The sequence below is a fragment of the Hyla sarda genome, chromosome 10 (assembly GCF_029499605.1).
Source record: "Hyla sarda isolate aHylSar1 chromosome 10, aHylSar1.hap1, whole genome shotgun sequence".
Taxonomy (NCBI): Eukaryota; Metazoa; Chordata; class Amphibia; order Anura; family Hylidae; genus Hyla; species Hyla sarda.
This window is the reverse complement of record NC_079198.1, coordinates 102,729,119-102,752,188: the sequence shown is the minus strand read 5'-3', so window position 1 is coordinate 102,752,188 and position 23,070 is coordinate 102,729,119. Positions and strand designations below refer to the sequence as shown.

At 40.4% G+C, this 23,070-nt stretch overlaps 1 protein-coding gene across 1 annotated transcript in view; it reads left to right on the top strand.

Annotated features, from left to right (window-relative positions):
* The first annotated feature begins 3,235 nt into the window (after nucleotides 1–3,235).
* Nucleotides 3,236–23,070, top strand: part of LOC130294147 (transmembrane protein 26-like) — a 51,602-nt gene continuing 31,767 nt past the window's right edge. The window contains exons 1-2 of the mRNA XM_056543650.1: nucleotides 3,236–3,337; nucleotides 8,477–8,631. The gene's annotated coding sequence lies outside the window, so the exon portion shown is untranslated. The remainder of the gene's footprint in view (nucleotides 3,338–8,476; nucleotides 8,632–23,070) is intronic.

Below are 23,070 nucleotides of genomic sequence, written 5' to 3'. Positions count from 1 at the left end.
AATTGGCACCATGGGTTCTTCTAAGCAGTTGTCTAGAAATCTGAAACTGAAAATAGTTGACGCTCACAAAGCTGGAGAAGGCTATAAGAAGATAGCAAAACGTTTTCAGATATCAATATCCTCTGTTCGGAATGTAATTAAGAAATGGCAGTCATCAGGAACAGTGGAAGTTATAGCAAGATCTGGAAGACCAAGACAAATATCAGACAGAACAGCTCGCAGGATTGTGAGAAAAACAATTCAAAACCCACATTTGACTGCACAATCCCTCCAGAAAGATCTGACAGACACTGGAGTTGTGGTATACTATTCCACTATAAAGATATACTTGTAAAAATAATGTCTTCATGGAAGAGTCAACAGAAGAAATTTTGGATCATGCATTTTGAAAACAAGTTCTGTGGACCAATGGTTAAAATTGAACTTTTTGGCCGGAATGAGTAAAGGTACATTTGGAGAAGAAGGGGAACAGAATTTAATGAAAAGAACCTCTGTCCAACTGTTAAGCATGGGGGTGGATCAATCATGCTTTGGGGTTGTATTGCAGCCAGTGGCACAGGGAATATCTCACGAGTAAAAGGAAAAATGGATTCAATAAAATTTCAGCTAATTTTGGATGCTAACTTGATGCCATCTGCGAAAAAGCTGAAGTTAAAGAGAGGATGGCTTCTACAAATGGATAATGATCCTAAATACACCTCGAAATCCACAGGGGATTACATCAAGAGGCGTAAACTGAAGGTTTTGCCATGGCCTTCACAATCTCCTGACCTCAACATAATTGAAAATCTATGGATAGACCTTAAAAGAGCAGTGCGTGACAGACAGACCAGAAATCTCAAAGAACTGGAACACTTTTGTAAGGAAGAATGGGCAAAGATACCTCAAACAAGAATTGAAAGACTCTTGGCTGGCTACAAAAAGTGTTTACAAGCTGTGATACTTGCCAAAGGGGGCAGTACAAGATATTAACTCTGCAGGGTGCCCAAACTTTTGCAGATGCCATTTTTTTCTTTTCTGTTATTTTGAAAGTGTAAATGATGGAAATAAAATCTAACTTTTGTTGACATATTATAAGAATGTCTAATCTGTAATGTGATGCCTTTTGGAGATTTTACCATCTTTCTTTTGCTTCTTTATGCACATTAATACAAATTTTTACCTGGAGTGCCCAAACTTTTGATCCCCACTGTACATGAAAATTAATACATTTAAAATTGTCCTGTTCTGATCCCTATAACTTTTTTATTTTTCTGCGTACTGATTGGTATGAGGGCTAATTTTTTGTGCCATCATCTGAAGTTTTAATTGGTACCATTTTTATTTTGATCAGACTTTTTGATCACTTTTTATTCCTTTTTTTATGGGATATAAAGTGACCAAAAATATGCTTTTTTGGACATTGGAATTTTTTTGTGTATACACCATTGAACATGTGGTTTAATTTATGATATATTTTTATAGTTCAAAAATTTGCGCACGTGGCGATACCACATGTTTATTTTTATTATGTTTATATACTTTTTATATGGAATTTGAGAAAAGGGGGGTGATTTAAACTTTTAATAAGGAAGGGGTTAATGTGTGTGTTTTTAAACTTTTTAAAACTTTTTTTTTTTTTTTTTTTTACACTTTTAGTCCCCTTGGAATCCCTGTGTGCTCTGCGCTCGATTGATAAAGCCTGGCCCTGCCAGGCTTTATCATTCTGAGCACCGGAGCCGGCATGAAAGGAGAGGTAAGCCCTCAAGCTACCTCCACAGTGGATCGCATCCCCCCACCCCCCGCAATGGCACTGCAGGGGGGCAATCTACCCCACTGGACCACCAGGGACAGAATAAAGGCACCTTTAGAATCTGCTGTCAACTTTGACAGCGGCGTTCTAAAGGGTTAATAGCCACCCGCTATTAATGCCAGCCCACAGCTACAGGAATCAGCTGGGGGCCGGCCGCTATGACGTGGGCTTGAGTCGGGAGCCTGTGTCATACCCCGTTAACGGCACATGGACGAGCATAGACGTTAAAGTGGAATATGTCACAAAAAAAAAAAAGCATCTCTAAGTTATTAATGCATAAAGTGACACAGGTCAGATTTGCAAAGTTTGGCGATGTCCTTAAGGCTAAAATGTGCTATATCCCTGAAGAAGTTAAGAGAAAGGTCCTGGCAGGGCAGCACTTAGATCTTTCCTATTACAGTGACTACAGTAATTTAGATAGTAATTACTTAATGATTTCGGTAAATGCTGTACAAGTTAAAGATGCTACATTATTAAACCTTTTTGTCAAATTAATAATTCAGTATCTGTTACTTAAACATAAAGATAATAAAACATTTGTATATCACACAGACAATCAGCGTTCTGTAAAGGCGTTATGTTATCATCCTCTCTTCCTTTCATATATAAGAATATGAAACTTTAGTTGTTGCTGCTTTATTCCCATTTAGTTTATAAATTTGGGTTCTTTTACACGCAGCCTTGTGCAGTAATTTTCCATTCAGCTTTTTTTATGAGCAGATTCAAAAGAAAGAAAAAATAAAAGGAAGGAATTATCCTTCCTGCTGGATCCACTTCTGGCTCTGGCTCATAAAACTTAATGAAAACCTGCTACAAAAAGCTAAATGTGAGCCCCCTTCTTACATGCGTATAGAAGGACTTCTCAACAAAGAACATCTGTTGAATCTCTAAAAAAAAAAAAAATGTACCAGCCTCGAAAACTTGAGGAAGGAAAAAGTGAGAGCAAATAGCTGAGGCGCTTATTTCACATTTGAGAAACAGAAAGAGAAAACATAGACAAGACCTACATCCTGCTTGCTTCCAAAACTTTAAAAAGAAGAATAGGAGTTGGAAGAACAATTATCTATAATCCTGAAAAATTAGCAATATGTTCATAGGTTATTATGGTGTCTGATGAAAGATTTCCTTGTGTATGCTCACAGATATAGATATGATATTAAGAAGACGTAAAGAGAAGATAGGATAGTTGGAGAAGACTACTCAAAGATGACCTACTTGGTTGGAACCTAATTGTAGCTTTATTTTGATTAAGAAAGCCTGATAGATATGACGTAACAATCCGCCTTATCTGAAAATAAGTTTAAGATCTTGTCCACTTTGAGATATAAATAAAACGTTTTGCCTTGTGAGCGTGCAGAGCCTAGATGGCATGTGATCCCTCAGCTTACTATCACGAAGCGGGGTGTGTTTCACACTGAAAATATGTCTTTATTTATTGGCTCCATTGGCCCAGTGGGCTGGAACATGTTAACAACTGAAGAGCAGAGAGGAAAACTCTAAACCTGGAAGCAGACCCTGCAGATTCCTCTATGGAAACAACAAAAGGTAAGATTTACATTAAAATCTTTATATAAACAGGGTTGTGTGATACAAATATATACCGTTAGACCCTTTTTTGCACGTGTCTACTATATGAAGCAAAGTTCAGGATGGGAATATTGACCTCTCTATCCCGATGTAACTCGCTGTACATAGAAACAGTGTTCTTACAACTTTGATTACATACAATGAGGAAGTGTAGTCTCGAGTGTATCTAAAATACACAAGAGCCATCACTATATCTACAACTATAGGGTGCTAAAACATTTCTTTCTAGTGCTTAGTTTGGTCTATACTCTGATATCACTGATCTCCCCCATGGCCCCATATGTGGGGGAAGAAAAAAACCTTTAATCAGAGTTTGTAACAGTCAGTAGATGTGCTATAAAGTGGTGCAGGAGCATAGGAGTATGAGCAATGGTAGAGAGGTGAACTGCTGCCCTCTCCCCCTTAATTCCTGTTTTGAGCAGTGTTCCAACTACGCCTCATTGTTTAAAGCCAGAACAAATAGACACTATTACAGAGAGAGAAAAGATATTTTCCTGAATAGCAATTAGGTTGCCCTATATGAAACATATCAGTGCTGGAGATTGCTAAAACTAATCTGTATTCTTCTTCTGTTTTGAATCACCGTGCCCTGGAAAAAAAATCCACTCTATTGAACCCTTTATGTCTGGATACATTTTAACAATCATTTTTTCTTGGCATAAGACTGGACTTTTACTGCGTGACTACATGACTAATATTGCATGTACTGTAGAATGGGACCCTTCAGTCTTTCCACCAAGCAAACAGACCGAATCAGTAAGATGTCAAAGTTCTCACAGTAATCTTTGGTTTATTGTAACAATCTACATACAGCAATAAGTTCTACTTGCAGTATGCAGTATAGAGGAAACTTAAACATCCATCACATCAGGTTCTTTACATAAACATAAATTTCTGAACTTCTCACCCAAAATTTGGTGCGTTCAGTCCCGAAGTCAGTCTTTTTGGTTCAGTGTATTGGTATCCCCCATACCACAGACAAGCTGATCTGCTTCAGATCAACTCCTGTCTGCTGCTCCAGAACCTTTAGTCATTCTCAAAACCCAGACCCAAAACTCCAGTCTTATGTTTCTGAGCCAAGAAGCGTCAGTGACACATACCTCACATACACCATTTTACCAGCTGCTTTCTTACAGTATATATATATACATATATATATATATATATATATATATATATATATAAATATCTTGTGTTGTATTGTCTTCTCTCCTATATCTCACCATGTCCTGCTGTAATACCATTCCCAACCCTGCTCTTCCCCTGTCTCACCCTATCTGCAGTTTATGGTCCTGGAGCTGGATTGTCTTCTCTCCTGCATCTCCCCATGTCCTGCTTAATTACCATTCTCACCCCTGCTCCCCCTCCCAGGAGGGCCCTTACCTGCCTCGTCGCCGTCTGAACGGTCTTCTGCTGCTTCCCGCCTGCTATGCAGGCTAGAGCAGCAGAGCACTGATAACACTGATCAATGCTATGCTATGGCATAGCATTGATCAGTAAATGCAATCAAAAGATTCCATGGTATAGCCCTATGGGGACTAAAAAAAATAAAGTAAGTCGCCTAATGTGTAAAGCAATACCAGTTTCCCACATATCATGGCTCATGTACTGTACATAAATACAATGAAGCACTGTAAGATACTATAAACTATGTAGGTTTGACATCAGCACTCATGCTCAGGCAGCTCTCTTCTCTTTGCCATAGTGAAGGTCTTCAGCCCACTTCCCTTCACTCAATTGACACTCTAAGCACTCATACTAACCAATTTCAGGCCCATCCCCACTATAACACTCTTTCATAGTGTATACAGAAAGTTTTCAGACCCTTTTTTCACTTTCTGTTATGTTGCTGCCTTGTGCTAAAATTAAAAAAAAAAAACATGAACTGATATGGTAAGCAAATAAAAAATTCTATCACTCGCCACGGTCTTATTGCATACATCTCATTTATTGAAGATTCCAAATCACACAAGACGGTAGCCTTACCTCGGCTGACGTGCCGCGTTGGGGTGGTGATGCAGGGGGGGTTACAGAGACAGAAGTCTGTAAATGTTTTACCCCCATCATTTTGTACTCAATACCCCATAGTGGCAAAGTGAAAACAGAATGTTAGTATCTTTGCTAATTTATTGAAAAGGAATTTTTTTAATTGCATTTATATATATATATAGATTCAGACCCTTTAGTCAGTACTTAGTTGAAGCCCCTTTGTCAGCAATTGGGGTGCGTTCACATCACATTTTGCTATATCATTGCAGTATATGTAAACCATACACAATCATATTGCTTGCCATATACATCGACCACCCACATAAAAACTTACGCAAAAAGATGTATCTGGTTGTGTACGTTTTTGTACTTTTTTTTCTGCATTATTTTGTAGTGCACAAAACCCTAGTCTACCACAGTTTTGTGTCATGTTGCATCCTGTTTTTCGCCCACAAAGGACTTTTTTTTAATCCTTTATGAAAAGCTTATACTGTTTTTATAACATTGAGCATATGATTTCATACAGTTCTGTCAGTTTTTGAGGACATATGTTAAAAATAAAAATAAAATAATGATTTAAAACAGTATGGCAAAATTGTGATGTGAATGCAGCCTTACTGTAGAGAGGCATCTTTTAGGCCACTCTGCCATGAAGCCCAGATTGGTGGAGTGCTGCAGTGATGGTTTACCTTCTGGAAGTTTCTCCCATCTGCATACAGGATTCCTGGAGCTCTGCCAGAATGACAAAGGCCCTTTTTCCCCAATTACATAGTTTGGTGAGGCAACCAGATATAGAAAGATTCCAGGTTGTTACAAAATTTCTCCATTTAAAGGGGTACTCCGGCGCTAAGACATCTTATCCGATATCCAAAGGATAGGGGATAAGATGCCTGATAGCGGGGGTCCCGCCGCACGGGGGCTGGGCCGTGACGTCACAATGTTCCGGCCCCCGTGATCGCCAGTACTGCATGCAAGATCACAGGGGTCCCCAGCGGTGGGACCCCCGCGATCAGGCATCTTATACCCTATCCTTTGGATAGGGCATAAGAGGTCTTAGCACCGGAGTACCCCTTTAAGAATCATTGGGATGACTGTGCTCTTTGGAACTTTCAGTGCAGCAGACATATTTTTGTATCCTTCTACAGATTTGTGCCTCAACACAATCCTGTCTCTGAGCTTAAAGGGGTAAATCTGTTTAACTTTCTGGCACCAGTTCATTTTTAAAAAAAAGTTTTCCACCAGAGTACCCCTTTAATAGGTAGTTCTTTCCACTTAATGGCTTGGTTTGTACTGCAATATGTTTTAATATATCTCTAATATGTCAGCTGTGAGACCTTATATAGACAGTGATGTTTCTTTCCAAATCATGTCTAATCACCTGAATACCACAGGTGACTCTGAACAAGGTGAAGAAACATCTCAGAAAAAATCAAGACAAAAAGGCAGACCCCAGAGCTAAGGGTCTGTGTCATAGCAAAGGGTCTGAATTATTATGGCCATGAGAAATTAAAGTTATATATTTTTTTTACATTTGTAAAAAAAAAAAATTAAATTCAAATTTCTCATTATGGGGTATTAAGTGTAGAATTTTGAGGCAAAATAATGATTTTTTTTTCCAGCTCAAGAGCGCAATATGACAAGATGTGAAGAAAGTTAAATGATCTTTAAAACATTTTTATATATAGTCATATAAATCTCCCCCCAAGGGTTTAGTTTTGGCACACACATCGGGACATTTTCCCAGCATGTAAAGGCCCATTCACACAGCGGAATTTCCAAACAGAATCCCAAAAATAATTCAGCTTGGAAATTCCCTTGCAGCAGCCCGCCAGTATTTTTGCACAGTACTGCATGCAAAAATACAGTATTTTTGTATTTTTAATGGGATTCTTCTAATTCTACTTTTTCTACAGAATCCGCTCGGAAATACATTGCTGTCTATGGAGACATCAAATTTCTGAGCTGTCCTAACACTGGCTTGTTCTGCCGGCACATGCTTCCCATAGAATTTTTCCAGCTGGATATTCCGATGTGTTAAAGAGCCCTTAAGGGTACGTTCACACTCGCAGATTTTCGCAGCATATTTAGCTGCGGATCCGCTGGTGAAGGCCCGCTCTATGGTGGCTTTACATGTGCCTGCCGGTAGCCGCAATATGCCGCTAAAAGCAGACACACTGCAGCGAATGTGCGTACTCGCACATCGCGGCCGCTCTCCCTGCTCTGAGCTAGGCAGAGAGCTCCCGTGATGTGCGAGTATACTGCGACTCGCACATCGCAGTGTGCCTGCTGGTAGCGGCGTATTGCCACTACGAGCAGGCACATGTAAAGACAGCATAGAGCGGGCCTTCACCAGCAGATCTGCAGCGTAAAATCCGCTGAAAATCTGCACGTGTGAACGTACCCTAAAAGAACCTAAGCATTACACAAGGTAAGAGAAGGCATATATTTGCAACATGACTACAAGGTAGAAATTTTGATACATGACGACAAGTGGGGACTATCTGTATACTGTTTTTTCTTTTAGTCTATAAGGGTAGGGTCACATGTACAGCATCTGCAGCGTATTAAATCAGCTACCCGGCCCCAGCATGGAGCTCGCTCTAGTGACATCAACGCATCCGCCACGTGAAATACGAAGCTGATTTGCTTATGAAAAAGTTCAGACACCACCAACAGATTTAGTAGTTATCTTACTCCAACCTTTTTCATGCAGCGTCAGGTAAAGGCCTGATAACACCCCAGTTATCCAGCCAAAGAAAGATGGTAGCCACAGCACTTTTGCTTGGAGAAATATAATACATGATGACATAAATGGAAGTTGGGATGTGGCTACAATCTTTCATTTCCTGTTTTTTTATATTTCATACTTTGTAAAAGATTTGACGAAATCTATGCACTTGTTGAAGGCATTGGACAGTCACATCTTGGAGGAGCTTCACAGGTATACAAAACAGCTTTCTTAGTGGGGTACTGTATGGCCCTATTCCTATGAACATTGTATGGTATTGTTGACATGGCTTCATGGAATCATTTATATGTGCAGTGTAAAGCGCTATTATAGCCCTCTATAACATTTATGTGGTTCAACATATTCTGTCTTTATTTTAGTAGGAAAGTGCAGACCTGCAGACCTTGGGAGAGGCAGACTGTAATGAGACTAAGAAAAGAATTTCTTGTTCCTTGTCCAATCTAAGTATCTCACAAAGGATTGTGGCTCAACAGTTTACAAAACAGAAGAGCTTGCCAGGTTAAAATATTTGGAGGTATGTACAATATGTGGAAGGTAAATGTACATTCTTCTTCAGGTTATACTTTTAAAGGGGTTCTCCGTTGCTTAGACATCTTATCCCCTATCCAAAGGATAGGGGATACGATGCCTGATTGCGGGAGTCCCACCGCTGGGGACCCCCGTGATCTTGCACGCGGCACCCCATTTGTAATCAGTCCCCGAAGCGTGTTCGCTCTGGGTCTGATTACCGGCGACAACAGGGCCGGCGGCGTGTGACGTCACGCCCCCGCGTGGCGTAACGCTCCGTCCTTCAATGCAAGCCTATGCGAGGGGGCGTGACAGCTATCACGCCCCCTCCCGTAGGCTTGCATTGAGGGGCGGAGCGTGACGTCACACGGGGCGGAGGCGTGACGTCACACGCCGTCGGCCCTGTGGTTGCCGGTAATCAGACCCGGAGCGAACACGCTCCGGGGACTGATTATAAACGGAGTGCCGCGTGCAAGATCACGGGGGGTCCCCAGCGGCGGGACTCCCGCGATCAGGCATCTTATCCACTATCCCAGACTTTTTCTGAAAGGTTTGCTTTACAGTTCTATTGTTGTCATGCATAATCAGGGCGATTTACTAAGAGCGGAGTGTAGTTTCCTTTGTGAGTTTTTTCCTGACACATATTTTTTTCTAAATATTTTTAAAACAGTGTCCCTACATTTTGCACTTTTCCCTATGTTTTGCTTTTTTTACAACTGTTCTGAGCTGTTGTTTTTTCCACAGCTCAAATCTACAACATTTTATGTGGAAACATTAGGAAATATGTTGGGATTTTTTGAAAAATCCCCCTTTTTTTTACTACCACGCCACCCTTTCCCCTGAAGCCATGCCCCTTTTTTGTTTTTTTGAGTAAAATGGAGAGTTGGTCGAATTGGTTGTTGTCTTTGTCACAAATTCTGGCTCACGAAGCGTGCAACACAATTTTGGCGCAAAGCCTGAGAAAAAACTGTCGGGATCACTTTAGTAAATGATTCACATTATATGTTTATATGCATGTTAAACTGTGCATATGTGATGTTGTGTTCTATGCTATTTGTGTGTCTTAAAGGGGTACTCCGGCGCTAAGACATCTTATCCCTTATCCAAAGGACGTCACATGGGGGGCGGAGTTGTGACGTCACGATACTCTGGCCCCAGCAGAGTGGCAGGCTGCAGCGCTGCGTGCAGCTCCCACATGTGGGTGCTGCATGCGAGATTGCGGGGGTCCCCAGTGGTGGGACCCCTGCAATCAGGCATCTTATCCTCTATCTTTTGGATAGGGGATAAGATGTCCTAGGGCCGGAGTACCGCTTTAAGGTCCTGGGTTGCTTACACTGGCAGGTATAGCTGGCAGTGAGAATGGCTGACTTCTTGTCTGTCAGGTAGCTAGAGGGCTGCCAGCACCACTATAGTGCAGAAGGAGGCTGGCATTGATGAAGTAGTGTGCTTGAATGCTACACCACAACTCTTATAAGAGGGGTAGAGAGTGGCAGATAAAAGGGAGTGTTTTGGCACCAAGGGTAAGGGCTCTATTACATGGCCCAACCCCATAATGTAAGCAAGCACTAATATCTTAGATCGGTTCTAATATAAAGAGCCCTAGCACAGATCGAGCACCATGCAGGGAGAGCCAGACAAATGAATGCTGGATTGTTCATGAAGAGGAAAAAGTCCTCAGCTTAGGGAAAACCCTTCTTTCTTCTAGACATAGTGGATTCCCATTTGTTTTAGATAAAGTCCTAGGTATAAATAGGTAATAGGAAAGATCTGTCTTCAGCTTTGGTATATTTATACATACTTATTTTGCCGCCTCTCAGCTGTCTTTTTATTTTAAACTGGATAACTCTAGATATCTCCCTGTAAGGCCCGGAGAATGTCACAGACAGGAGAAGTTAAGTGGGCATAGTGGGAGTAGTATGCTCAGCTGGTATAGTTGCAGAAGAGGATAGCTTGCAGAATTCTGTGTGGTCTGATGCCAAAGCAGCATGTGTTGAACATATTGCCAACCTGTATCCCAGAAGGGACTAAATGTAGATTGGCTAGTTCCAGCTCCAGCTACAAGTTATACTTGTTGCGTTTATAAAAATGTTTGAAAGGTGAACACTTACACAGCATCTAACACAAATATAACATGCCACAGATTTTATACAGCAGGATTTATAGATTTGTGCATCAAGACTGGATTAGATGTGTGAATCAAGACTGGATTCGAGCCATAGAGGAAGTGTTTGAGTTGTTGTGTTGATGGCAACCATGTATGTAATTAATAAGCCATAATGAATAAACAGTACAAACAATAAAGAAGGGACGTGGACCAAGGCAAACAATGACCAATGGAATATCAGGGAATTTATTTAGTGACCTAATGTTAGGATATTCATAGGTTATAGGTAAGTTACAAAATTTGCTTTGAATGTTTCCATAGAATGGAATGGAGAGTCACACTCAAATTACACTAGTGCTAGCCGTGGCCTATAGCACAGCATGTAAAAGTGCCATTAATGCTGAATTCTCCACATATATAAGTGGGACATAATACACCTGATTTTTCTTAGTAGATTCAAAATACTGTGCTTTTTAGTTTCTAAACCATTTCCTGCGGAGAGATTTTTAACAAAGACATTTTTTACATGCATTATTTTTGCCTTACATAAATTATTATTTTTATTATTACTACAATATAATGTTTTGATAAACAAAATAAATATGTTTTTTCAAATATTTATAGTGTGGGATCAACATATAAACACTATTCTGCCATTGTTTTATTTTTATTGTGTTTGCTGTAAAAATTACATGTTCACTGTATTCTGTGAATCAGTAGGATTACAGTGTGTTATGTCTGGTAGGAGACATCCTGACATATCACCTTTCCTGTTTATTAATGTTGAGCCATTTGCTGGCAGCAGTATCTTTGCCTTTTCCAGTTTGTCTTTATGTGTTGCAGTTTATAATCTCTTAGATTGCAGAGTTGACTTTTTTGAATCATTATAATGCATGTGCGGCATTAGGTTTACTCTTAACAGTCTTGTCCTTTTCATATGTTATCTGGGCTGTCCTTCAGTATTACAACTCCAATCCTGTCCAGTCATCTTATGGTGAGTTGCTATTTTACTAACATTGATAAGTGCTTTTATGAATTCCTTTAAGTCCTGGGGGAATCTGAGTAATAGGACCAATTGTTAGGACTTTTTAGGAAAGGTGATTACTAATCGTTAAGCCTTGTTCTGCATTCTTATGACTGGCATAGATCCTTTACTCCAGCAGAACACAAAAACTGCTTCTGGAAACTGGCTCACTACCAGGATTTTTTAACTTCTGGATGTGGCAATTATTGTTGTGTGTATATATATATATATATATATATATATATATATATATATTTGAAACAAGGCACAGAATCAGGCACTGCTGGTATCGATCACGGAATGTAGACCAGAACAGGTGTGTTAAAAGATGCAGACGTTGCTGTATAGGTGCTTAGAAACAATGCAGACGGAACCAATATACCATACGAAGAGAATTGTAGATGGCACTCACCAGGATCGTAGCTTCTTAAATCTTTAATGTGCAGACATAGGTGCAATGTCAGGCAGGTATAAGGCAGGAATGCCGAGAACCTCAGTGTGGAGGTAACAGCTGTATCGTACTTCCGTACTTCTTCAGACCATAAATGCCCCAGGCGTAGCCACCGGTAAAATACCTGCATGACATCATCAAGGGGTGGAAACTACACAAGGTGTGATACCAAAAAAAAAGTGTGCAATAAAAAACAATTAAAAACACAAAACACACGCTGAGAATAAACACTGGCAATGCATACAAATCAAAGGAAGATACTTAGATCCAATTTCTCGTTCAAACCCAGCTTTCCTTGTGCTTCAGTGTGCATGTTCCAGCGAGCCTCTGTTTGTAAAAGGGCCTTACGTCTGTCAATTCCATCTCAGCTGAACACCCTTTCAATACCGAAAAAGCGCAAGGCTGATGGGTCCCCATTGTGCATTTCCCACATATGTTCAATAACTCTCGGTGAGCCCTTTTTGCTCCGTAAAGAATAAATGTACTCGCGGAATCTTATGTGCATGGAGCGTATAGTGCTTCCGATATAAAATCGTCTGCACTCGCATATCAGACCATAGACAACATAATTAGTTTTACAACAAAAAAAGTCTTTACATTGAATAAATATTCCGCCTACCATAATTGACTTGCCGCAAATCAAATGGGGGCACCACTTGCAGGCACCACACTTATGGTTTCCTCCAGTTCTTTTTTTCTTTTTCATTAATCAAGGAATATTTGCTACAGGTTAGTGTATCCCCTAAATTCTTAACTCGTCTAAATGCTATTATAGGTTTATGTTGCGCTGAATCTGCTAGAACGGGATCATTCTGTATTAGGAACCAATGCTTATGGATAACAGATTAAATAGTGTGGGTCATTGGGCCATATTTAAAGGAGAAAGTAAATCTACTTTTTCCAACACATTGGCCATTATTTACTAAGAGTGTTGTGTAGGTTTCTTTGTGAGTATTAATTCCCTACAATTTATTTTCCACGGTATTTACTAAGCTTTCCCTACATTTTCTACTTTCCCTACACTTTGCTTTTTTTTACACATGCTCTGACCTGTAGGATTTTCCTCAGCTGAAATCCACCACATTTTCTGTGGAAACTTTAGTAAATATGTTGGGATCTTGTGAAAATGTCGGGAACACGCCCCTTTTCTGTGACCAAGCCCCCTTTTCCCGACAGCCGTGCCCCTTTTTCAGGTTTTCTAAGCAAAATGGAGAGTTAGTTGGGGGATTTCCAATTCAGGTGCAATTTCAGGCGCAAATTCTGGCGCTGACAGAATTTCAGGTGCAAATTCTGGCGCAGACAGATTTTTAGGCGCAATGCACCCGAAACTGGTGCACAACCCGACAAAACATGTCGGGTTTGCAATAGTAAATGAGGGCCATTATGGGGATAACCCTTATCTTCTATTCTCTTAGCAAGTTCTAAAGCTTGTCTTTTGAAGCCAGAATCTGTACTAATTCTTTTCATCATGATGGTGGAAGTGTATAAAACTTAATTTTTAATTAATATGCTGTTAAGAAACATAGATAAACCAGTACATATTAGATTACCAAGGGATACTGATGATGCTCCCTTGGTCAAAGTAACACAGGAAATGACTCACAGTTAAGATGCTGATAATACTGTCTTTTTTATGCCAGTCTAACTAACCAAAGTCAGATTACAATTTCTCCTTTCTTCACGTTTCGCTCCACCAATATACGGACCTCATCAGGGGCTTATTGCAATATGTATACACAGGAGGACCATCTGCCCTCAAACATAAACAATTCTTCCAGGGCCGCCAGTACAGTAACAACCCTGGAAACAGGTTACTGACAGTATATATTCATAAATAACTTCCACAGTCAAACGGTTTCTAGTCCTGTGGGAAAAGAATACAGGATGGCATCCGAAGGTCCCTACAAACAAACAAGCAAAAATACAGAGCACTATCAACCTGTGATCCATCCTAGGGACAGCACCTGTAAAAGATTAGGAAGATCCACTTACATTTCAGATGTCCTGAGCGTTACTCCATGCGCCCGCCCGCAGTGGCGGGGAGCCGTGCGATACTGCCAGCTTTCTGCGCACATGTGATACCGCAGCGGCGTCTGGCGACATATCTGGGGGTGGCGCTGTGCTTCATCACCTTCTCCAACCAAGATGCTCAGGTCAGGAGGCGTCCTCACACGTGTGATACACACGCTGCAGTAAACACAGCACATTAACCATTGAAAACAATAGCTGATTTGAAACATATGGCTTTAGAGGACGGAAGCTATTGGCACTTTTTGATGGCAGGCTGGCTATTTGACAGTGACAATTGTAATTTGCAAAGTTTTAAACTCCACTTTTTCAAATCAGTAAATAATGATCAACCTCAGTACAAATAAATTTGGACCACAGTATAAATTCAATAAACCGAGGTCCGGGTCGGAGAACACAGAGTCAAATGGTCCCAAAGCAAGAAAAAGAAAAAAAGGGAGGGGGGAGGGGGGAAATGAGTAATGACTATATAGTATGTAAGGGATACAGCTATATCCATGCATATCCGACTAGGGATAGGAGGAGAACTCAACATTATACAGGAGGGGATATATAGCAGGGGCCTAGTGATCCTAAGCTATACCCTAGGCCTAGGCGGGCTGTCCCGCTGCAGAACCTAGCCTACTAACCCCTAGAAATCCCTAAATGGAGGGTGATCTACCTTAAGAGCTGTCTACAGCTTCCACTAACTACCTGACCATTACCCTCATATGAAATCCCTCATCGGATATGCTTTCCAGAAAGCCGGTAAAGCAAAGCTGTTTGTTAAGTCCCTTAGGGGCAACAGTATCCAACATGCATATCCATCTTGCCTTGCGCTGTAGTATGAGTCTGTCCATATCCCCACCCTGTATGGAAGGCTTAAGTTGTTCAATTCCCACAAAGTGCAATTGTGTTAGATCTCCTCCATGTATCTCATTTATGTGTCGTTCCACTGCCGTGTCACGTTTGTTCCTTATGTCGCCTATGTGCTCGAGCACCCTTCTCCGCAACTCGCGGATAGTTTTCCTATGTATCTTAGGGTATATGAGCACTCGGTGACATAAATCACGGCTTTTGAGCTACAGTTTTCTTGCTTTGGGACCATTTGGCACTGTGTTCTCCGACCTGCACCTTGGTTTATTGAATTTATACTGAGGTCTAAATTTATTTGTACTGAGGTTGATCATTATTTACTCATTTCAAATTACAATTGTCACTGTCAAATAGCCAGCCTGCCATCAAAAAGTGCCAATAGCTTCAGTCCTCTAAAGCCATGGGTTTCAAATCAGCTATTATTTTCAATGGCTATATATAAGACGTACGGTCCAGGACAGCGGGGGATAATGTGCTGTGTTTACAGCAGCGTGTTATCACACGTGCGGGAACGCTTCCCGACCTGAGCATCCTGGTTGGAGAAGGCTATGAAGAACCGCGCTGCCCATGTGTCCCAGAACCGGATATGTCGTCAGACGCCACTGCGGTCTCACATGCGCGCAGAAAGCCGGTAGTATCGCACGGCTCCCCGCCACTTCGGACGGGCGAATGGAGTAAAGCTCAGGACATTTGAAACGTAAGTGGATCGTCCTATTCTTTTACAGGTGCTGTCTCTAGGATGGATCACAGGTTGATAGTGCTCTGTATTTTTGCTTGTTTGTTTGCAGGGACCTTTGGATGCCATCCTGTATTCTTTTCCCACAGGACTAGAAACCGTTTGACTGTGGAAGTTATTTATGAATATATACTGTCAGTAACCTGTTTCCAGGGTTGTTACTGTACTGGCGGCCCTGGAAGAATTGTTTATGTTTGAGGGCATATGGTCCTCCTGTGTATACATATTGCAAAAAGCCCCTGATGAGGTCCGTATATTGGTGGACCGAAATGCGTAGGACCGGGCATTGTGTACAATATATGATTTATGACCAGGAGAATTTGTAATCTGACTTTGGTTAGTTAAACTGGCATAAAATAGACAGTATTATCAGCATCTTAACTGTGAGTCATTTTCTGTGTTACTTGGACCAAGGGAGCATCATCAGTATCCCTTGGTAATCTAATATGTACTGGTTTATCTATGTTTCTTAACAGCATATTAATTAAAAGTTAAGTTTTACACACTTCCCCCACCCCCCATCATATTTAATACTTTTGGGAGTCTGTTTAGCATAGTGAGTAGACACTTGATATATCTACGGCTTATTCATTAATTCTTTTCAGCCTCAACATTTGCCCATAAGGTATAGCTGATTTCATGTGCTCAGGGTGATAACTATTGAAATGCAACAGAGAATTCCCTGCTGTAGGTTTTTTTGGTATCCAGTAATTATAAACCCTTCATCGCCTACAGTCACTAAAACATCAAGGAATTCAAGTTGTCTAGTACTGTCAGGAATGGACCAAGGTGAGGCATTAAAATGTGAATGACCACTGCTGCATATGCTGAGGGCTGGCGCAATGGATTCACACCAGACAGGATGTTGGTATAGTATCTCCCTTCTCAGCATACTCACTAAGGAGCTGCCCAAGGAGCTGCCCAAGTACATTTGACATAGGAGGAGGTTTAGTTATGATGTCAAAATCAGCATGTTACATTTTGATTGGTCATTTGAGCTTTATCTCTGTATAAGTAAGCATATTTTAGGCATCTATTTCTTTCTTGGCCAAAGTTCACTCATGCAGCTCTTTTCACTCTGAGACTGGAAAAACTCTGATCCATATCTTCCTCAAATATTTTGTCTTCTAACGTATCATCTTCCAAGGTTTCAATCTTAGTCTCGAGCAGATAGCAAGATCAGGAACATGACATCAGGAACATGGTGTATAGTTTAAGAGTAGGTAACAAGTATATTTTCTCAGCATTAGAAATGGCATATAAATATATAAGTATTAATATATATATTGATCGGCAGTCAGAGTCATTTTAATCAACTTGACAGTACTAGTATTATAAGTGAAACTTAAATTCATTAAATTAATTCATTATTTTGGGTTATGTGGTGGACGAAGTATGCAAAGTCTGCCTCTGAGCCCGTCCAGACGATAAAAATATCATCTATGAACCGGACGTATCCTTTAACGAACCTTAAAAAAGGATTTGTGGCTGAGAAGATAAAATCCCTATCAAAACATGCCACAAATAAGTTGGCAAAAGTGCAGGCCACCGGAGTGCCCATGGCCACCCCGGAGTTCTGCCTATACCAAACATCATCAAACACAAAAGCATTGTTCGTGAGGATCAGGGATAAGGCTTCGTAGACGAAGTCCACACACGTTTGACTCCTGTCAGATTTATCAAGTAATCCACAGATACATGTCACCCCTAGTTCTTGAGGGATACTTGTATAATGTGACTCTATATCAATAGAAGCCAGTATGCCCCCTTTTTCCCACTCTTGATCAAAAAGTGCAGCTAAGAACTCATTTGTATCTTTAACCAATGTAGGGACATCCTTTGACAAAGGTCTTAACAAGAAATCTACTTATTTAGAGATGCATTCCCTTATGTAGCCCACCACAGACACGATAGGGCGTTTGGGGGGGGGGGGGGGGGTCCAAACTTTTATGTATCTTAGGTAAGAAGTGCCACAAAGGGTACTTCGGAAATGCTGGAATTAATTTGGAAGCCATCTTTTTAGATAAAATCCCCTTTTCTACTGCCCTTCTAAGGAGGGTTTGTAGTTTAGATTTAATCTTGCATGTAGGATTCATTTTTCATTTTTCATAGTTGCCAGAAATTTTTTATTGCCTCTTAGCTTCCTGTGTGTAATGCTCCTCTGTCAACATAACAATATTGCCGCCTTTGTCAGCTTTTTTGAAAATGAAATCTTTTTATTATCTCAACCAGGTTAAAGCTTCCCTTTCTTCTTTGTTCAAATTACTAGCATCTAGGGGATACATTAGCCCTTTCATTTCTTCCATAACTTTATAATAGAACAAATCTAAGTTACTGCCTGGAGTTATAGGAGGGCAAAACTGGGATTTAATACCACCTAGGAACACCTCATGCAAAAAAAAATCTGAACTAGTGGCAAGGGGATTGCCTCCCAGTAATTCAGTGAGGTCGGCCAGACACTGTAATTCCATGTCACCGGCCTCACTGAAGCGACTAAATCCCAAGGGACCAATAGACATAGACATCTCAGCCTCTTTTTTGTCTTTGATATCACTAAATACTTTATTAGCAAAGAACTTTTTATGATTTAGTTTCCTCAACGATTTAAATAGATCAATCTCAAACTGTACAATATCAAATTCCTCAGGGAAGCAAAAATGTAACCCTCATGCAAGAACGGGTGGCCTCACTTAAACTGACTATAGTGAGGTTAAAGGGGTACTCCGGTGAAAACCTTTTTTCTTTTAAATCAACTGGTGGCAGAAAGTTAAACATATTTGTAAATTACTTCTATTAAAAAATCTTGATCCTTCCAGTACTTATTAGCTGCTGAATGCTACAGAGAAAATTCCTTTCTTTTTGGAACACTGATGACATCACGAGCACAGTGCTCTCTGCTGACATCTTTGTCCATTTTAGCAACCATGCATAGCAGATGTATGCTAAGGGCAGCATGGTGGCTCAGTGGTTAACACTGTTGCCTTGCAGTGCTGGGGCCTTGGGTTCAAATCCCACTAAGGACAACAATAAATAAAGCGTTACTATTATTATAATAACGTCAGCAGAGAGAACTGTGCTCATGATGTCATCAGAGAGCATTCCAAAAAGAAAAGAATTTCCTCTGTAGTATTCAGCAGCTAATAAGTACAGGAAGGATTAAGATTTTTTAATAGAAGTAATTTACAAATATGTTTAACTTTCTGCCACCAGTTGATTTAAAAGAAAAAACGTTTTCACCGGAGTACCCCTTTAACTATAACTGAACTAGAAGACAAATCAGAACCTAGAGGAGTGTTCACACATAAATCGGAGGATTCTTTTGCTGGCAAGCTACTTGTTTTTTAAACTTGTAATTTCTTTTTGTTTTTGTTTTTTATTCTTCCTCCCGCAGCCCCATCTGATGCATCTTCTAAAGGGAACTCTTTTTTCTTTGTTCCATTAAGGTAGTTTTATTATTAGTGTCCAAAGTCACAGACATAGATTGTCCCGGATCATCTGAGGTGCTGGACTTCGATTCAGTGGTTAAAAAAATCTGTTTGTGATCTTGTTTGTGTTCAGAGAAATTTTTATTTCCTTCTGCTTTCCATCCAATTTTTTTATTATTATGTTTGGAGGCTCTTGTGTATACCGTGAAAATTTTCCCAGTGTCAAAGTCACTGCCTATACCTGCCTGACACCGCATCTATGTCTGCACATTAAAGATTTATGAAGCTACTATCCTGGTGAGTGCTATATCTATATACAGGGTGGGCCATTTATATAGATACACCTTAATAAAATGGGAATGGTTGGTGATATTAACTTCCTGTTTGTGACACATTAGTATATGTGAGGGGGGGAACTTTTCAAGAAGGGTGGTGACCATGGCGGCCATTTTGAAGTCGGCCATTTTGAATCCAATATTAGTTTTTTCAATAGGAAGAGGGTCATGTGACTTACCAAACTTATTGGGAATTTCACAAGAAAAACAATGATGTGCTTGGTTTTAACGTAACTTTATTCTTTCATGAGTTATTTACAAGTTTCTGACCACTTATAAAATGTGTTCAATGTGCTGCCCATTGTGTTGGATTGTCAATGCAACCCTCTTCTCCCACTCTTCACACACTGATAGAAACACCGCAGGAGAAATGCCAGCACAGGCTTCCAGTATCCATATACACTGCTATATACTACTATATAAACCGCAGGAGAAATGCTAGCACAGGCTTCCAGTATCCGTATACACTGCTATTTACTACTATATACACCGCAGGAGAAATGCTAGCACAGGCTTCCAGTATCCGTATACACTGCTATATACTACTACTATATACACCGCAGGAGAAATGCTAGCACAGGCTTCCAGTATCTGTATACACTGCTATATACTACTATGTACACCGCAGGAGAAATGCTAGCACAGGCTTCCAGTATCCGTAGTTTCAGGTGCTGCAGAATGGGCAAATCAAAAATTGGAACAGGACCCTCAGTTTACGCAGAACATTCTGTTCAGTGATGAGGCAAACTTTTATGTGAATGGTGAAGTTAGCAAACAAAACCACCGCTATTGGTCTGACACTAACCCACATTGGATAGATCCCTCCAAGACTGTTGGAACACAAAAATTGATGGTTTGGTGTGGTATATGGGGTACAAAGATAGTGGGGCCATTCTTCATCAATGGAAATCTCAAGGCCACTGGATATGCGAAAATGCTACATGATGATGTGTTTCCCTCTTTATGCAGTGAAGCTGGCACATTCCCTGAGTATTTCCAGCAAGATGGTGCACCACCACATTATAGGTGTCAGGTCCGAGCATTCCTAGATGAACAAATTCCTGGAAAGTGGATTGGTCGTCGTGGGCCAGTTGAATGGCCCCCAAGGTCTCCCGATCTGACCCCCTTAGACTTTTATCTTTGAGGTCATCTGAAGGCAATTGTCTATGCTGTGAAGATACGAGATGTGCAGCACCTGAAACTACGGATACTGGAAGCCTGTGCTAGCATTTCTCCTGCGGTGTATATAGTAGTATATAGCAGTGTATACGGATACTGGAAGCCTGTGCTAGCATTTCTCCTGCGGTGTTGCTATCAGTGTGTGAAGAGTGGGAGAAAAGGGTTGCATTGACAATTCAACACAATGGGCAGCACATGGAACACATTTTATAGGTGGTCAGAAACCTGTAAATAACTCATGAAAGAATAAAGTTACGTTAAAACCAAGCACATCATTGTTTTTCTTGTGAAATTCCCAATGAGTTTGATGTGTCACATGACCCTCTTCCTATTGAAAAACAAAAGTTGGATTCAAAATGGCCGCCATGGTCACCACCCATCTTGAAAAGTTTCCCCCCTCACATATACTAATGTGCCACAAACAGGAAGTTAATATCACCAACCATTCCCATTTTATTAAGGTGTATCCATATAAATGGCCCATCCTGTATGTATATCTATCTATCTATCTATATATATATGCACACACACACAATAAATGGGGAAAGCGTATTTTGCATTTTTATTGTTTGTGGGGTTTTTAAATTTCTTATTTCTAATTCAAACAATTTTATTATAGATTTTAGGAACAAAAAGTCCAGAAATTTGAATACAAATTAATACAAACTAGTAAAAACATACATGAAGAAACATGGTACATTTTTGATAGGATACATACAAGTGGGACAAACATCCGAAATTAACTAATTGGAAAGAAAGGGTCCCGATGCTGGATATTTTAGATTGCATCCACTAGCCCAGTGTTTCTCAAGCGTGGTCCTCAGGTACCCCCAACAGCCATGTTTTCTGGATTTCCTTCGTCTTTCACGGGTGATATAATTATGGTCAGTGCATTAGGCATCGCTACAGTTATATCACCTGTGAAAGACTAAGGAAATCCAGCAAACATTACCTGCTGGGGGTACTTGAGGACCATGCTTGAGAAACACTACACTATCCTGATAGTGGAGGTGTTTAATTCTTTTTTCTTTTTTTTCTTGCACTTTTGTTTGAACTCTTTTATTATACAATGCAACGCTACTGTACTGGAATGTATAGAGGCTCCTGACTAGTTCCAGTATAGAAGCAAATTCCTATAGCAAACCTCTTCTAAACTGGGTGTTTCCCGAGACACGTGTCATCAGAGAGGATTTAGACAGAAAAGAACAACCTTAACTTCAGAAGCTCATAAGTACTGAAAGGATTAAGATTTTTTAATATAAGTAATTTACAAATGTTTAACTTTCTGGAGCCAGTTGATATATAGAAAAAAGTTTTTCCTGGATAACCCCTTTAATATCTCTCAGAGATCGCGCTAAATCGATCTCAAAGGTGACTGGATTAAATTTCTCTACCAGTCCATAACTTAAACCCTTAGAGAGGAGAGTGTCCATTGCTGGGTCGAGAGTCTCTAATGTGAGGTTTATGACATTGGATTCAGTTACTGTATATGGCCCATCTATACTGTAGTTTTTCTCTTCTTTGGATCCTTGAGATATCTTTGGTCTTCCTCTTCTTGTACGTTTATTTTTTCTAAAGGGATTGCTTCGTTTTTATTTTTGGAAGGTTGTTTTTGCTGTTTCTTCTGGATTTTCTCCTTGTCCACATTCTTGCGTTTTTTAATGGGTTGTTGCGATGATCTCCTTTGTGAATAGGATCTAGTTGCACTATAAGGCACATTCTTTTTCTGATGCCATTGAAATTCATTATCTTGATCATAGTCTGTTTTATCCCGCAAGAATTTCTCTCGTTGTATATATACTAGTTTCTATGTATATGCTTTCTTATACTGACGTACTTACAAAAATGGCAATGGTTAGCCTATGACGAGACTCTAACGAGAACTCACCAGGTGCGTCAGGTAAGGAGGGCGGTCCTGAGCTTCTGCGATTGGCCACCCACCTGTATAAGAAGCAGCACAGAGTTCCAGGTAGATATGGCCGGATGAAGCTCGTGTAACGAGCGAAACAGAGTCTGTTGCCTACTACTTACCCCCCCTGCACAGATCCCTCTCCCTGACTGCATTTCATGTTGTGAGTAAGCACCAACAAAGAAGCTGTTTTAAGAGAAGACCGGTGAGTGCCGATGTTTTTCTAACTCTCCACTGTATTGAAGATTTGAACTTTGCCATTACATCAGAGTACCACCACATCTCTATAGGTTTGTCCTAGTCGAACGTCCGTCTTACACTCCGGCTTAGCCAGTAGTAGCAGTGCCGAATATCACATCTTCGCTTTGCATATTTGTAAATTACTTCTATTTAAAAATCT